Raw genomic sequence first — 17,089 nt, 5'->3', positions numbered from 1 at the left:
TAAAAACAAACTATCAAGATTCAAAATCGTTGGAATTTGAACATCCTTGGACCATTCTTAAAAAAAAAACAAGTAAATTGCTGTCTTGTTCAACAGAAATAGAATTCAATTTTTAAATTTAGAAGATTTTACTACGTTGAGCGTAAGATCAGCTGTACGGATGTCCCGCGTTTAACAAATTTAAGCGAACTTGCAAATTTAAAGAAAGTGTGCTTTAAGCATATTACTTTACGGTTTTAAATGTTGCAAAGGTAATGTGGTAAACTTAGAACGATACAAAGACACCTTTTGCCGTCTTAAAGACTTGCAGTGAAACAATTTTAAACCTTTTCCGCCGTTAAATAAGGAGTTTTCATTCAAAATGTGAACTGACCCAACTTTTTCTTATTTTTTTTTTCATTTGCGAAATCTAATTTGATCTTTTAAACATATAAGCTTGCAAGGTGTTTATTTGTGTTATATATGTTTAATAAAAAACTACGATAAGTTGTAATGTTGTAACAAGATAGAGACAGATATACCTACCTATCATCTGTCTTATTTTAACGCCAAGCTAACTAAGCGTGGTCTTACTGTTACTAATAATACCAGATCCGCCAACCACTAATGTAACCTTCAAATAATCCTCGAACAAAAAAAAATAAACACAAAACCATTGCATTAGGGTGGCAGGACATATGCGCACGCGACTCAACAATCATAGTAATAATATCTAAAAAATAATAATAAATCCGGGTGAAGAATAAAGAAATTCACCCCCTGTTCCCCTTGCCTTTATCTTGCTAACAGACTTGAATGTAAAGATAATAGGGGAGGCTCGCCCCCCTCGCACCTTTCGTGCGCGTGCGACGCGACGCGCTTTGGCGGTTGGATTCGAAATTTGGAATGTGGAACGCGAAGTTTGTTTACTTTTTTTTTGTGGTTTTCTAACATGCCTAAGAATTTGAGTAGTGATACCATAAGGCTGGAAAATACCGATGAGATTTATATAAAAAAATGAGAAAATAATACTAGCTTGTGACGTAAGTGCAAGTAGCGCCATACCTACCTACTCTATAGAGAAGAGCGTTTTGGAAAGAGCTGCTGCTGCTAGAGTAGTGTAGTAGAAAAAATCAACCTGAAATATGTGTGCATAAGAGAAAATTGTGTCTAGACTGTTGTCCAGCGGTGGTGTAGGGGTTATAGCACGCAGCACGGAATGCTGAGGACCTAGGTTCGATTCCCAGCGCTGGTCTCTTTTTCTGGTTTTTCTGTGCATCCATGTCTCATTTTTATGTGTATTTCGATATATAAAGACTAACATTTCAAAATTCAAATTTGAAAAATCAGTGTAAATTCAATTTATACATAATATGTAGTAGCAGTGGACGTTTTCCAGCTGATGATGATGATGATGATGAGACTAAAGATATAGTTACTTTCACATTTATAAAATTGATAAGGATATCTTTGAGACTTGGAGTTTTTCGTCGTATGAATGGGTGGCGGTCGCGTATATTTTTTTATGAGGTAAATGCTGGCACAGCTTCTACAAGAGGCAATAACATCTTAAAGATCCTTCACCGTATCTGATTTTCATCTACAAATCCGTTAGCATTAGCGCCTTTAGCCTAAAAAACTGTTTGCATTCATAAATCCAAAGCCAATTACTGCAATATGCAACAAGAGAGGCAAAGGACTCCGCTCAAAAAGCCAGATAGCCTTTGTCTACCTTTGATTACCTCTCTCGGACAGAACGTATGGAACCAAAGACAATGTGCGACAAAAAGGACGTATTACTTTTTATTTGCGGCCAGCCTTTTTTTAGCGTCTGAATGTTGATAGTTCGATTTTCGCGAGGTTTTTTTAATTTGAATTTGGAATCTGTGGCGATGATAGTTAAAACGCCCTCGACCAAATGAGGTAACTCTATTTAATGAAACTAATTTCAATGGCTCTACAAGGGCTCTACATTTTTTACTTGCGCCAAAATGATTAAAGTACACATCAGTAATTTGTTAAATCGTTACTTTAATTTTGCTTAGCTTTTCGAGTGTTTTTTAATTAATTTGATTATTTTATGACTTTTTATCTTCGACTAGGTAGTAAAGCAATAACAGAAATGAATAAGTGGTAACACGAGTAGTATCCATCCGTTTTTCCCTTCTAATTGTAAGGTCTACTTAAGTAGTTTTTGTCACAAACAATGTCTATTGATCTGCAAACATACATTTTAATGTATTTTTTGCTCAGACGTAGCTCTTGTGCCATATTAACTGAATTAAATATTACTTTTAAATAATTATTATGCAGAGAAAATTACAGGCAATAGACGGCTAACAGGTAACCTTTTCCAACTGATACTAGTAAAGATAGATTCGATCTAGTATTTTAATGATAACTTTCATATCAGCAGACAGACGGCCACTGACGAACATTTTTTTTAATAGCCATAGCCATATATCCCAATAACTTCCATTTCTAATCCCCTTCATCTCAAATAATTAATACAGGTAATCAAGCATAAAATTAAACCATGGCACACGCCGATACTAAGGGTGTCCAGGAACCTTATGGCAGCGTAGCAATTTCAAGACATCTGGCTCTCACACCTGCCTGCACCCCTCTTAACAACCACCGTACAATGAACTTTACGCTCTAAATTTAAATAGTGAAAAGTGGGTTTTTGAAGTTACGTGGTTTTGGCACAGGGCCCAATGCTCCTGTCATTAATGCTAACAATCATTAAAATTAGGAAATGACGGACAGTTTTTAAAGTTCGATTGTTCTAGGTGCGGTCAAGTGTGATAGCGTTATGTTTGTTGACGGTTATGTAGGTATGTTATGCAGAGTGTTATCCTACTAATATTATAAATGTAAAAGTTTGTGAGTGAGTGAGTGAGTGAGTATGTTTGTTACTTCTTCACGCTGAAACGGCTTGACGGATTTGGATTAAATTTGGCAAAAAGTTAGTTTATAACTTGGATTAAAACATAGGATACTTTTAATCCCGATATTCCCACGGGATAGGGATAAAATTTCTAAATAACAACCGCTGGGCTTAGAGTCATAAAATTTGGTATGTAGATAGCTGGACGTCTGGAATAACACATAAGCTACTTTTTATCCCGATGTTCCCATGTAGTTGTGCGCCGGTGTTAGTTTCGTCGGACAGTCGTGCGAGCAGAGCGGTGGCGCGTAGTGTGCGTGTTGCGGCAGCCGCCGGTTCGCGTGCTCCTGAGAGGAAGGGCTACGAAATAGCCCGAAACATGTCGAGCTAAACTCGGTTTAAGACGTGAGTTATCCGTTACAATAACATTTAATAAGAGTGAGTCTCACGGTAGTTTCATGTTCAAAACGATGCATTCAGCTAAGTTTTCTAAATAAAATCTTATTTTTTTTTAGTTCAAGATAATGTGCAACAGCACTTAAATTCAACAGAAGCATCACTCACTTCATTTATTCAATATTAGTCAACAACCTTACTACGTTGATTTGTCTGTGGCACCGTAAACCTGTGACGTACGTTCATTCACACGCACACTTGAAGACGTCGAACGCATAAATAAGAATGTGTGTGTTGTGTTCATTGAAGAAAACAGTGGATAGAATTAAGACAGTAGGTCAAGTAATTTTTTATCGCTGTAATATGCTTTGGGAGTTTGTTTTTACTTTAACACTGCTCCGGGCGCACGACATTGTTCCAGCAAAGTCTAACAAATACAGAAAAAAACAGGTTTTTTTTTGTAATTTTTTTCAAGACCACCACTCATTGCAATACTATAATCTCATCTAACTCATCATCAGATAGGTATTGGTTTTTTTAGTTCAGAACCAGAAACTAAACTGATATTAATAAATTTTGGCTGTATTTAGGACTTAGGTTTATTAGTATCAGTTCCACAAAATAATACCCTTAAACGATACCTTTTTTATTAGTTGACATTTTGTAATTAAATACAGACAGATAAGGAAATACCAACTAGAATGTAACGTCACATGCAAGTATCTATTGCACAGAGAACAGTGTGTTAGAAAAAGACAGATCTATCACAATTTTCATTCTATCATGTTGTATATTGTATTTTGGTTACTTATATTCTTCACGTCACACGACTGGTATACTGTTATCTAAACTGTGTGCTACCAACAATCTTACGTCAGTCGTGTGTGTGACGTCACACATCTTACAAGTGTCCGCCCGTAACCAGACACCTACCTACCGCATCGCTTCACTGAGAAGCTTGCGAACTGTAACATCCATAGAACTAGTCTCGTTCCTGTCGTGCCATCCCGCTCACACTAATGGTATTTAGTACGAGAGTGAGTGGGACGGAATGATACAAACTTCTATTATAGAAATAATAGAAGGAATAGAAAATGCTATCGTGTATATCTTTTTTTGAAATTAATATTTTCAATAGGCAAACAGCGAGACAGTATAACCACAGAATAACTAATACATAGTACTACCGGTATTATAATAATAATAATAATAATTTCATTTATTTCGGGCAACTTAGCCCATACAATAAATACCTTACATACATATTTATAATCAATAATATTTAAAACTAATTTGGTGACAAAACCGTGGTAGTTTCGTTTTTGCCGACCGAGTTTTTTTTTTCATGGGACACTTGACACCTATCGACCTAGTCCTAAACCACAGCCTAAACTAAGCAAAGCTTGTACTATGAATACTAGGCAACGAATAAACATACTTATATAGATAAATACATATTAACATCCAAGACCCGAGAACAAACATTCGTATTATTCATACAAATATCTGCCCCGGCGGGGAATCGAACCCGGGACCTCAAGCTTCGTAGTCAGGTTCCCTAACCCCTTGGCCATCCGGTCGTCAACAAGACTCCGACTTGCTGAGAACCTCCTCTTTTCGAAGTTAGTTAAAAAGGGTCATGAGCCAAGTGAACCACCTGGTTGCTTCCGACTTTACCATATTGTGACTACCGTATCAGTTTACAAGAAGGGTTGAAGACAACCTATAATTTTGGTTAAATTATTTGATAAGTGTTTTGCATTTGAATGATAAATGGCAATTAGAGTGACTCAGGAGTCAGTGTCAGTGTAACTTCAGATTGGTTTCATCCGGTTCGTCATAAAAAAGGACAAATAAACATGGTGTTATGAGTCAAATATCTTTGTGTTGGTTTTTAAGACCGGGTAAATGATCTTCTACTAGCTTTTTCATTTCGCTGACTGTACTATATGAAAGCCGTAGGCGTAAATGGAAGCCTTGGTGGCCGGGTGGTTTGACCTGTGGCCTCTCAAGCAGAGGATCGTGGGTTCAAACCCCGGCTCGCACCTCTGAGTTTTTCGAAATTCATGTGCGGAATTAATTACATTTGAAATTTACACAATATTTGTATAAATACCTAATGTGAACGTTTATTCTTGGGTCTTGAATACCTATTTAATATTTTAAGAACTAAAGTAAGATATTTTAAGTATGTATTTACCTATATAAGTATGTTTATCCGTTGCTTAGTACCTACCTATAGTACAAGCTGTGCTTAGTTTTTGACTAGGTCAATACTAGCTTTTGCCCGCGGCTCCGCCCGCGTGGTATTCGGTTACCGCGCGCTGTTCCCTCGGGAACTTGCATTTTTTCGGGATAAAAAGTAGCCTATGTCACCCTCGGGCCCATAAACTATCTCTATGCCAAAAATCACATCAATCCGTCGCTCAGTTACGGCGTGAAAGACGGACAAACACACAAACACACTTTCGAATTTATAATATTAGTACATAAGTATGAATTGTAATCTAAAGGAAATTTGGCAAATTCGCTTGTCTTAATGGACGTCTCACATACCTACAAGTATCGATTTAATCTCTCATCTTCCATACGGGAGTAAGATCCTTGATCTTCGGCAAGAAAAAACGCCGTAAAAACAATAACATGCGCACGCGCCGCCCGCGGGTGGTCCGCACGTGGCCGCCCCTATAGATCGATATCGATTAGCGCTAGCGCGATATCGATAAAGGGTGGAACAGCGAATTGAGAGGCTAGAACCATCTCAGATCTATACCAGGTGCTTAGAAATTGACTAGAAATATTACAGCAGGTGGTTTTTGGTTACGGTACGGATGTAGTAAATAATGTTTTGCCATTGTATTTTGTCGGATCGTATTTACTTTGCTTTTTCAACTAGTTTACGAGTACTGAAGTTTACTGAAACTATTGAGAAAACGAGATAAAAAAGAACTAAATAATTCGATAAATTACGATGTAAAAAAAAACCACCATAATCTTCATCAGCCTATAGCAGTCCACTGCTGGAAATAGGCCTCCCCCACTGAGCATTGCGCCCTGTCCTCGGCTAGACGCATCCAGCTTCTACCAGCAGCCTTTCTCAGATCGTCACTCCACATGGCCGGAGGGCGCCCTACACTACGTTTGCCAAGACGCGGTCTCCACTCAAGAACTCGTTTACTCCAGCGGTTGTCGGTTCTTCCACAGATGACCAGCCCACTGCCACTTTAACTTGCTAATTCTCTGAGCTATGTCGATGACCTTAGTTCTGTGTCGGATAGCCTCGTTGTGGATTCTATCTTTCAGAGAAACTCCGAGCATAGCTCGTTCGGAAAAAGAACAGTCACTAGATTTTTATAGTTTGACTGAATACCCTTGTAAAAATATTAACACAGTCCTATAGTAAGCAAAGATTGTGTTACGAATAAAGACGCTTAAATAGATAAAAATATAGGGGCATAAATACATAGTGATTGGGCAGCTGAGCTGTGCTCGGAATTCTGTTTGTTGAATCGAGTTTTCTTGGAGAAGATACGTGTTTATATAAGTTTGAAAATTAAAACTTAAACTTAATAAAAGAAAATTAAAAATAACTAAAATAAATCCGAGACGTGAACCTTGGTCCTTATATTTGGAAGTCCAATAATACTGTTATCGAAATTACCGAATATCGAAATTTTCACTTAAATACCATTTTAATACGAAAACAGGCGTTTTTCCGGAGATGAGATCAAGCTAGATCTATTTGATTCCTGACCCACCTTAGAACGTTCTCACAGTGTCATTATAATAAATTCCCTTGTCAAGCAATAGTCACAGTCATATCTCTTCAATGCGATGTCATATGACTTTTATTAAGAAAAGGTTCCACACTGGGTCACAATTCAATTGGTTCGAGTGTAAGCCAACGAAAGCCTCCAATTCTCCAATCTTAGGCCTCTAGATTGGCAACCCATCTGCAATACCCCTGGTGTTGCAGATGTTTATGGGCGGTGGCAATCTCTTACCATTAGGAGACCCACTTGCTCGTTTGCCATCCAGTAAAAAAAAATAGAATATTTCGTCAAAAATCATTACGGATTCGACTCTATGATCCTTGCCTAACAAACAACTACGCGACCATCAACTTTCATTAACAGATGAAAACAAATAACACCACAACACCTTGTTTCTTCACTTCACCTATTTCTTCACCTTTATCTGACACAAAAGAGATCAATAAAAATTATGTCAAACCAACAAAAGCACAGCTTAAGCATCGAAAGATGTTTCTGACCAGGTGCGTGGTTCCATTGACCTTTTGTAGCATTTTGTAAATTGCCCGTAGTTTAGAGGTTAGGTAATAAAGGAAGCCCTTGCACACCGGAAGCAATTTGTAAGTAGCGTTTTTAGTGAGCCCTCTGATTTATTGGATTGCATATTGCTTAGTTGTGTGGAGTGGATTCGCTGTGAATTTGCGATGTGCAAAAGATGCACTTAAAAAAAAAATGGCCAAGTGCAAGTCAGACTCGTGCATCAAGGGTTCTATTTTTGTGGGAATTTTATCCAAAGTTAGCGGATAACTCTGCTCCTAAGCAAAATGTACGCACTGAGGGGTCATTTTGGATTGGTTACTGATAAATTAAGATTTTCCTATGTTTTCTAATTAGTTGTGCAGTAAGAGTACCTTCATACCAAATTTCAAGTTTCTAAGACAACCGGAAGTACCCTATAGATTTTGATTCCCCGACAATTTGTATGGAAATACCTTTTAATTGACAGTGTTTTTTGATTGCGTAAACTTAGAAGTTTGATTTTTTCTGTGCTAAAAAAGGTAGCAGCTCTGAGTATTTCATATTAATTTCATCTGGATACCTCTCAACGGCGAAGCGTTTTTAGAACTCTATATATTCCCATCGGCTTGCACAATACTCGTATTTACAAAATAGGACAACAGGACATACAGCAGGGCTACTACGAAACTCGAAACTCGAAGTTTGTCTCGTGCGGTCCCTCTGACACTTATACTATTTAATACGAGAGCGAGAGAGACGGTACGATACGAACTTCGATTTTCGAAGCAGGCCCTCAGGATTTGTGAAAGATGGAAGCGATCTTTGCTTCAGCTTTACCATGGAAATATCTGACGCAACGCCACTTATACCTCTATTCCATTAGATTCCTCTATTACATGCATGTATTCTTGAGTAGCGCTTTTATAGTCTTGATTAAAGGATGGACGGACAACAAAGAGATCCTGTAATGGTTCCATTTTTGCGGACAAAGGTTTAAAATCTTAATTGGTATCAGTATTGCTAATAAAAACAAATTGTATAAACACCTTTGACTGTCTTTGACTGTTCCTCTAAACGCATTTCCATTTGAAATTTCCAAGAAAAAAACCCTTAAAACCATGTCAAATTCATTTATTTGACACTTGAACTCGGCATTAATATTTATTTCGCCCATGCGGGCAAGGAGCATTCCTCACAATAGCCGAATTGGCTACTTGGCCAAATTGCCTGCCCGCATCCTTGCCCCCTGCTGGCCAAAAAATAAACTGCTTCGTGACAGCTTGAGATGTAATGTAGCCTCGAACGTTGATAGTTGAATAAAAAAATACCTAAAGCTTTTTTGCTAGGGTATGGGATCCTAAAAATAGGACTTTTATAATACCTTATTGTTATTATTATGTTTTTCCATAAAATAAGTATCTTAACTACGTCTTACCCTCGTACAATCTTAATATGTTTGGTACAAGCTTAATATGGGTTCCTAATTACCCTAGCAAAAAGGATTAACCTACTAGACGTGAATTAGAGTCAGACATTCTCAACTCAACTGGCCATTACTTAAAGGCAAAACGATTGTGTGTAGTAAATCGCTGAATATACAGTTTTACAGTTAGTTAAGTATGTTTTCTACCTGTACAGTCGAAACCATATCGTGTACCTGGAACCTTTTTGTTGCACATATCATGTTGAAAGTCTATACATCTACCAAAAGTATATTATATGATATTGTTTATGAAAAAGTTCTACCCTAGTGCTCTATTCAGTTTCCTCGATTGTACAGAAAAAAAAGTTATTGATAACCCTGCCAACCTGTAACTCCCTCAGTAATAATACTTTTCTCTTTTTTTACAGATCCATCGGAGGCCACGGGCACATTTTGTTCTGGATAAGTCTCAAAAAATATATTAATGGTGAGTTTAACTATTTTTTCTAATCTACTTTTCTAATATAAGCTAAAACAGCAACGTTCCAATATCACTACGTAGAAGAAACTCTTGAAAATCTTATCTGTATATAACATTAGCGCTGGTTTAAACGGTGCCAGTAGGCAAGAAACATATCGTACCAGTAGCTTGTCATTGGTTGACTAGTTACTGTAATCCTACAAGTTCAGGTACGGCATCCATCATTCGAACCAGCATTTATCGTTATTTTTAAACTCGATAGTGCCAAATTACTTTATCGCGCTCAGAGAACTCTAACTTTCAACCTTTGAGTGAATGAGAGAAGTATAAAGTTCAAAGTTCAAAAGTCACAAATAGTAAAAGCTACGAACCAATCTTTAATGAATAGGTATACAAGGTGGGACCTGTAACTGGAGCAACAAATTAAACCACAGCTTCCACTTTTAATCTTGAGCTAATTTAGTTGTACAACTTTTGAAAATAACTTGTATTATGATTTTTATTATAGCTTAAAGTTTAATTGGACAAGCAATGTATTGCGAAATCTGGCATTTTGTTACGTGACAGGCGATGTCATATAAGCTAGTGGATTTGAAATTGAAAATACCAGCTAATTTGTTTAGAATAAACATAATGATAAAATTAGTTAATTTTTGAAACTTGCAGAACTAAAGTAGTTCCATTTAAGTAGCAGTACTTGTGTTTTCATTTTTTGCTCCTGTTACAGGGCCCACCCGGTATACACAAATTAATAAAAAAGTATTTTAAGATACATTGCATACTTAATATGAAATAAACACGCATTAAAATGAAATCTATATTGCTCTAAGCTTCTTGCTCGATCCTTACCAATTCGGTGCAACAGAGACAGTCTTGGAAACTGGATCACGTAGGTACCTTATCACAATCAATTTCCCGATGAATTAATTAGCAAATGAATGAAGTATCAATATGATACTTGCGGCGAAATGGTTCCACCGTGGTACGTGGTGCTGCACTACTAGTTTACGTTGATGTCACGAAAAATGTCACGTTCGTGGATGAAATATACTTAATTAGCTATGTAATCCAGTGTTTGCCTCAAAACGAATGAAACGTTTTAACACGTAACATTATAACGTTCTCAAAACGTTACCCGTCACGTTTCCTCTCCATTTCTACCTAAACTAGATAGGTATAGGGTATATAATATACCCATATAGGTATAGGTTATGCAGAAAAGCAAACGCGCGCGTTTTTTCATTACGGGCCGCCCCGTTCGGTAAAGTTGTGAATATTTGAACGGCGAATTTTCGCGGCAAACCGAGCGAGATACGTGTTGACTTTATAGGTATGTCTTTTTAACCCCACGCGGCAGCGGAGGGTTAAATTTTTAGAGTTGAGTTCGATACTATGGAGACAGTTGACAGTTGGGTTTTCTGGCTCATTATTTTGGCGGATGGTTTAACTATAGATTTTCATTATTATATAAATAACTAAATGATTTGGGACAATGATTTGTTAGAAAAAAAAATACTCAGTTAAAGTCCAAATTGTCATATGCATTAAGGCCTTCATACGAGTAACTGCCTGGCGTCTTTTTTAGGGCATACATTATTCTCTTGTCGTTTGATAGTGACGAAAAATTCGTATTTGTAATCGTAATCTCAAAAATAAGCATGAACATACTGGCCACCAAAATTAGAACGCATTAAAAAACTTATGCATTCTACATTTAAAATTTCAACCCTAAAGTACTGGCAGCAAATTTCGACGAACGTCAATATTTTTAATCCGATAAGTGTAAGGCACGCGAACGTTCGAATTTTGAATACGTTCGTCTACTATCTATGGCTCGATAAGACTTGACGTGTCCGTTATGTGAGTTTCTGATCAGGGAACGCCCCCAACTGAACATTAATCGTTTGATCGGTCTTGCTCGGTTTTTGAATCGATTTTGGCGAGTGTATATCGTGATTTTAAAATATAGGTACTAGTGAATACACTTAGCAAATGTAAATAGATCAAATACAACTGAGTGGATAAATTTCAAAATCTATGTTGATAGGTATACCTACAAAACTATATTTTCAAATTCGTTCAGAAATCACCCTTTACAATGAGAAAAACAAAGGGATCCAACTGTCTCTGCGACAGAATGTCACCTATGCGCTACCAACATATAATATTTCCCAATTTGTGGTATAATTAAAAGTACGTTTTTTCCATAGAAACAATAAATAATTTGAAACATAACAGTCCTTATTATCTGATAATAATAAACTATAGTAACCTTACCAGAGCGTATCCAACTGCAGCATCCCTAGTGCACATCGATCCGAATGCACTGTATAATCCGTTTATAAGCCTTCTAATCAATATAAGTAGCCAGTACTTATCCCGAGCGCCATAATTCCTTTAATAAAAACATCGAGTCTGCCCAGTGGGGGGTGAGGGGGGCGGAAGCGCAATGGGCTCAGAAAACTCGCTCGTTGAATAGAGAATCCTGCCAACAGACAAACAGGCTGACCCCTCCCACACAGTTACAAATAACCCAACGGTTATTACCTTGACCATTCGAATTTGGAATTTCGATATCGATTCAAAATTCAACGATGATGCTGGCACGAAATAAAGTCCTCAGTGTCAAGCACAGGTCTTACTCGCTAGCAGCAGAGAGGTTATAAATCTCGTCGATACGAAATGGCTGACCGCCCCCCCTTCGTCTGTTGCCTAGTATAGTCGCACTGCAAAAGTGTGCACCATAAATTTTACACACGAGTGTGCGGTAAAACTGTAGCTGAGGCGTGTGTGTGCGAAAATTCGTATTCGTAAGAGGAGTGGACATTGCTATGCTTTGTTCGGCGCTCGTGTCTGTCCAGCCTGCGAGGGTACGGAATGGTCCAAATAAATTGATTGTACATAGGTTACGCGTTTTAACGGCGTCGGTTAGCCATTTTAAATTAGATTTGTGTTGCGGTTAATTACTTAGATCTAAGCGGCGAACAGTTCCGAATTATATGTTAAATTTCAAACTACGTAGTAAGTCTAGTGCTACGTAATTGGGCAACGTTCAACGTTTGCTGTTTGCTAAACCACGCCGAATCCGGCCTTTTTCATTTCACCACTTTTTTCTTAGTTACAAGGTATCACCTTTCATGTAGTTTTCCGTCCGGTCGGTTCGAACTGAAAGAACTGTGAACAGCGCTGTGAGCACACCCACTCGACTGTGTCTAAACTGTCGATCCACGAAGTCTGGTAAAAATATATAAAATTTTATCATTGAGAAGCAAGCAGGTTACGCACTTTTATACCGCGCGGACGAAGGCGAGTGCACAAAAACGCATTTTACCCCCTTACCCATCCCACCGGGCGGCAAATACATTCGACTAGCCCATTTGCAATATCGCATTGTGTGAGTGCACGTGCCGCTGTGTGCAACACACATCCTAGCTTAGTCCGTGCGTTTTAGCGCGTATCCACGGTATTGGTTTTCTGTAGTGCCTTCGGGCTTTAACAAATTTTGAATTCACAAAATCGTGATTGGTCGGCGTTTTGTTTGAGTAAGCGCGAAGCTTATTTAAGCGGAGCTATAATTCGTTTATGATGAATTTTATGCTCGTTCGACTATCAGTCTAACGAACGCCAACGCATATCCTCATTAGTGCATGATACATTAGGTTATTACCACTAGAGCAGAACACCTCAGCGTGTACCATAAAAGGACTCTATCACTCACATCCGAACGCAAATGACTACAAATGAAGCAATTATCGACGCACGCGCCACTAGCCAACCGGACGACAGACGTTGTAATACCAACCTAAGACACTAATATCAATTTCAAACCGTTCAAGCGTAGTTCTAAATTTCAAATTCGGACCCGGAAGTGCGCCACAAAAACTCAATCAACCTTCTTCGGAATTCAAACTTGTCAATTCACGGTTCCTTTTCGGCCAGCATGACGGGCAATTTGAAATTCGAATTTGGAACAATCAATGATTTCCTTTAAGACGTTTAATTGGATAGGGCGTTGAGACTGATCAGGCATAGACAATATTTTTTTTAATTACATTTCGAGCTTTATGGCATTGGATTAGTTTTTTCAGCTTTTATAAAAACTGATAGTCATGTTCATGTCTGCTTACACAATACTTTGACATATGCTGACACGAAAGGTAAAGGTAAGGTGTTAAATTTAATAAGTGAATCAAAGGCTAAGAATTATTTCACCCCTTTCCACACCCCCAGCATGATGCATCTATATTTTTTCTTTGGCTGCACCTAAAAAAAACTTTACTTTGATTTTATAGTGACGAGGCAAAAGAAAGTGACGAACCTATATCGCTTACTACGAGTATCTTTACTGTTCTTTCTAATATACAATGGTCTGAAAAATACTTATTTATAATATAATTAAGGTAAAATTCAAAAAAACATAGTATAACATTTTTTACTTTGTTACTGTCGCAAAAAAAATCGTTTCTCATCAACATTGTCTTTGGCTTGTCAAAAAAAGTCCGTTATGCTTAAGCCGCGTCCACACCGAAGAATTACGCCAGATGCGGGCCGGTACGCCACGCGAGTGCGACAGCTTGTGCAGCCGTTACGTAATTAGTGCGAAACTGAAGTCGAGCGTGCTGTCAGTTACCTTATGAGGTTATGAGCGTTATGTTAAGGAGTGATATGGAGGCTTATGGTTTAGGAACGGATATTGTTTCAAATCTTGCATTTAAGGTCATTGTACCTTTAGGTATATAGGTGCCGGGATCCTTTCGACTGCCATAATTTTATTAGTCATAATGTAATGTTTGTCATAATTATTGGTAGTCATAATTTTTTTTCCCGCTGAAACTGTACATTTTTCATATTTTTTTAAATGGTTATCCTGTGGTACTCTATAGGTTAGGTTAGGTTTGTTTTATGACAATTCTGAAAAATAAATGGTTATTGAAAGAGAAAAAAAGAATTATGTCAATCATTACATTATTACTAACAATTTTCTACCAGTCGATATAGACCCATAGGTACCAATAATAAAGTTAGTCTTTTAAGAATTGAGTTCGGGAAATTGCAGTGTCAAATAATCTTGCGAGTACAAATAAAAAGTCATGCCATTACTTTAATTATTCATCACCGTCTCAGCCAATGCAGTTTCACTGCAGGGCACAGGGATCCTCTAACAATGAGGTGTATTGTGCTGTAGATCCTACGCGGGCCTAGTGCCGATCGTGAACTTCACACACACCATTAAATTGATTTTCAGGTATGTACATACATCAAGCCTGCAGCAACAAGCTTGTGGTAAATTTCAAATGTACCTACCTAATTTCCCACATGGATTCCAAAAAATTCAAAAGTTAGTGCGCGTTTGAACCGACGAACCTCTGCTAGAGAGGCCATAGGTTTATACCTTGGATTTTTATGTACCTGAAGAATAATTATTATTATCATACTAACCTAACCTAACCTAACGGTATTTCAGATATACCGGTTACAGGCAGGTACCTATATATAAATACATATTTGTAACTTTGGCCGTATCGGTATCTTTCTAGTTAACTGTACTTACGTCAGTTTATTCTGAAGCGCCAAACTCTGAACTTATTCTCAAAACTAAAAAATAGTGCATGACAAATCAAAACTAAACTGACAGCACAATGTCTTGTCTGGTCCCATCTTTAATTAACGGATCGCAATGACGCACGTGTGGACACGCCCTAATGACAACTTAGCACGCGATGCCTAATCTTCATACATCTTTTTGCATTTATTATATTCAGGACTGTTTTGATGGGGAGGGCATGCTTGGTGTGTAATTTAAGTTTTGAAATAACTGAATGGTGTTTATTCGTGGTCAGTCAATTGTAGGGATCTTTTTTAATAAAGTTTCAATTCAAAGGAAACAAAACGTTACTTAATCTTTATATATACATTTTTACCTATGTACCAAATATCCGCGGAACCACAAAGAGTCCTAAAATAGGTATTACCTCTCTGTTAAACATCCTACTAAAATTGACAATATTTTCCGCTTCAATAATTTATTATATTAATACAGATTATTTTGTGACACGTTGTATAGCGTTATTATCACCAGAGGCAGTATTTCCTAACGTTTCTGTCGCGCGATCGCAATCAAATGACAGATTTCGCGTACTAAAACTGTCATTTGAATGCGATCGCGAACGACAACGCGTTAGACAATACGGCCTCAGTCGAGGAACGACCTTCTTAACACTTCCACTGCCCCCGGTCTAATGCAAACAGACGGTCCTTCAAGACGTCCAAAACACGACGCTTTTTCAAGCAAATGACACTCGATATCCATGGACCCTGTTTCCCACGGGAACACCCCGGACAAACAATGTCCTGTGACCTAAGGATAAGACAATGGCGTCATACAATAGAGTGGCAGATTTACTAAGACAAAAGCGATGCAGAAACAAAGTAAACGCTCCTTGCGGCTTGTGGTTTTTTTGTTCAATTGTGCTGAAGAAAGTTGGTGTCTGGTGAATTATTGCGAGATTGTTAGATATCTTGAGACACGGAAAAGTAATATAATGTCTTGTAATAAAATATTTAATATTATATAAGTAGTTAAGTTGGTTCAAAAGTTCGAATTCGTTCCCATCTGTATTTCCGGATAAATACATAACATAACTCATGCTATTCAAGTCTAGAGTGAATATAGGGTGATACTTAACCAGTGAGATACAACCTTGGCCTCATCTGCACTTTTCGTCAGGTGAGGGGTCAATCACGGGTCAGGATTTAAAAAAAAAAACACACACACACACACTTTACAGTTATTAAAGTAACACCCTGTATATTAACTGCGAAGAATCAATCTTTTGTCGTAGTAGGATTCTATAGGGTATTCAATAACTGAATTGTCAACCAATTCTATGGCCAAAACTGTAAAAAACCTACTTTAATTATACTCAAACTCCACATGGTTCCCACAATTTATCAACAATAGGTACCTGATAAACTTGAACACTCACCACCTTCCCTCTTCCCTCTCAACCATTACCCACTTTAGACTTCCTTCCTCATAAAATACACCGTGTCCTAAGTAGGTGTATACTTAGAGTCCTTGCGGCCGGTCGTTCCCAGGCGACCGCGCGGCAAACGATAATGAGGCATGGGTGTCACTTACAACCACTAGCTAAAAACGCGTTCGGATACTAAGCCATCATACACTGCTGTGGCTGTATTGACTAAGACTCTGGCTCTCTTGATCGCATGAACGATCTCTTCATACGCTCAGTCTATACCGTATGACAGAAAGAAGTGTTGAAATACAATAAAGCCACTCTCAAAATTATAAAGGGGTTGGACCTTATTTCCTCCGTGAATTTATTCTTCTCGCATTGTTGAATTTCCTCGCAAGTGTAGCAGGATTCTTTTTCGTATGTAATTTTGCACGTGAACACTGAAAAATACAGAGGCTGTGCATTATGGCGGCAGGGTATTTAAAAATAGTATGAAAAATTTGGTTAAGACAGAAAATTAAGTTTATTAGTATGGATATTTTTTTGCAACTTAACGGAACTTTTTCAGTCTGTCTTTTGGTATATTTGAAGCACCGGTAAACGTGGTCAAAATCAAACATTCGTAACTTCATGTGAAGGATCAATTCAATTACGCGCTGTGGTGATTATTAA

At 37.8% G+C, this 17,089-nt stretch overlaps 1 protein-coding gene across 4 annotated transcripts in view; it reads left to right on the top strand.

Annotated features, from left to right (window-relative positions):
* pros (homeobox protein prospero) overlaps positions 1-17,089 on the top strand; it is a 233,701-nt gene that overhangs the window by 46,580 nt on the left and 170,032 nt on the right. For all 4 annotated transcript variants that reach the window (XM_074094583.1, XM_074094582.1, XM_074094581.1 and 1 more), the window contains exon 3: positions 9,388-9,446. The gene's annotated coding sequence lies outside the window, so the exon portion shown is untranslated. The remainder of the gene's footprint in view (positions 1-9,387; positions 9,447-17,089) is intronic.

Source organism: Choristoneura fumiferana, chromosome 11, assembly GCF_025370935.1.
Source record: "Choristoneura fumiferana chromosome 11, NRCan_CFum_1, whole genome shotgun sequence".
NCBI lineage: Eukaryota > Metazoa > Arthropoda > Insecta > Lepidoptera > Tortricidae > Choristoneura > Choristoneura fumiferana.
This window is presented reverse-complemented; position numbering and strand designations above follow the sequence as displayed.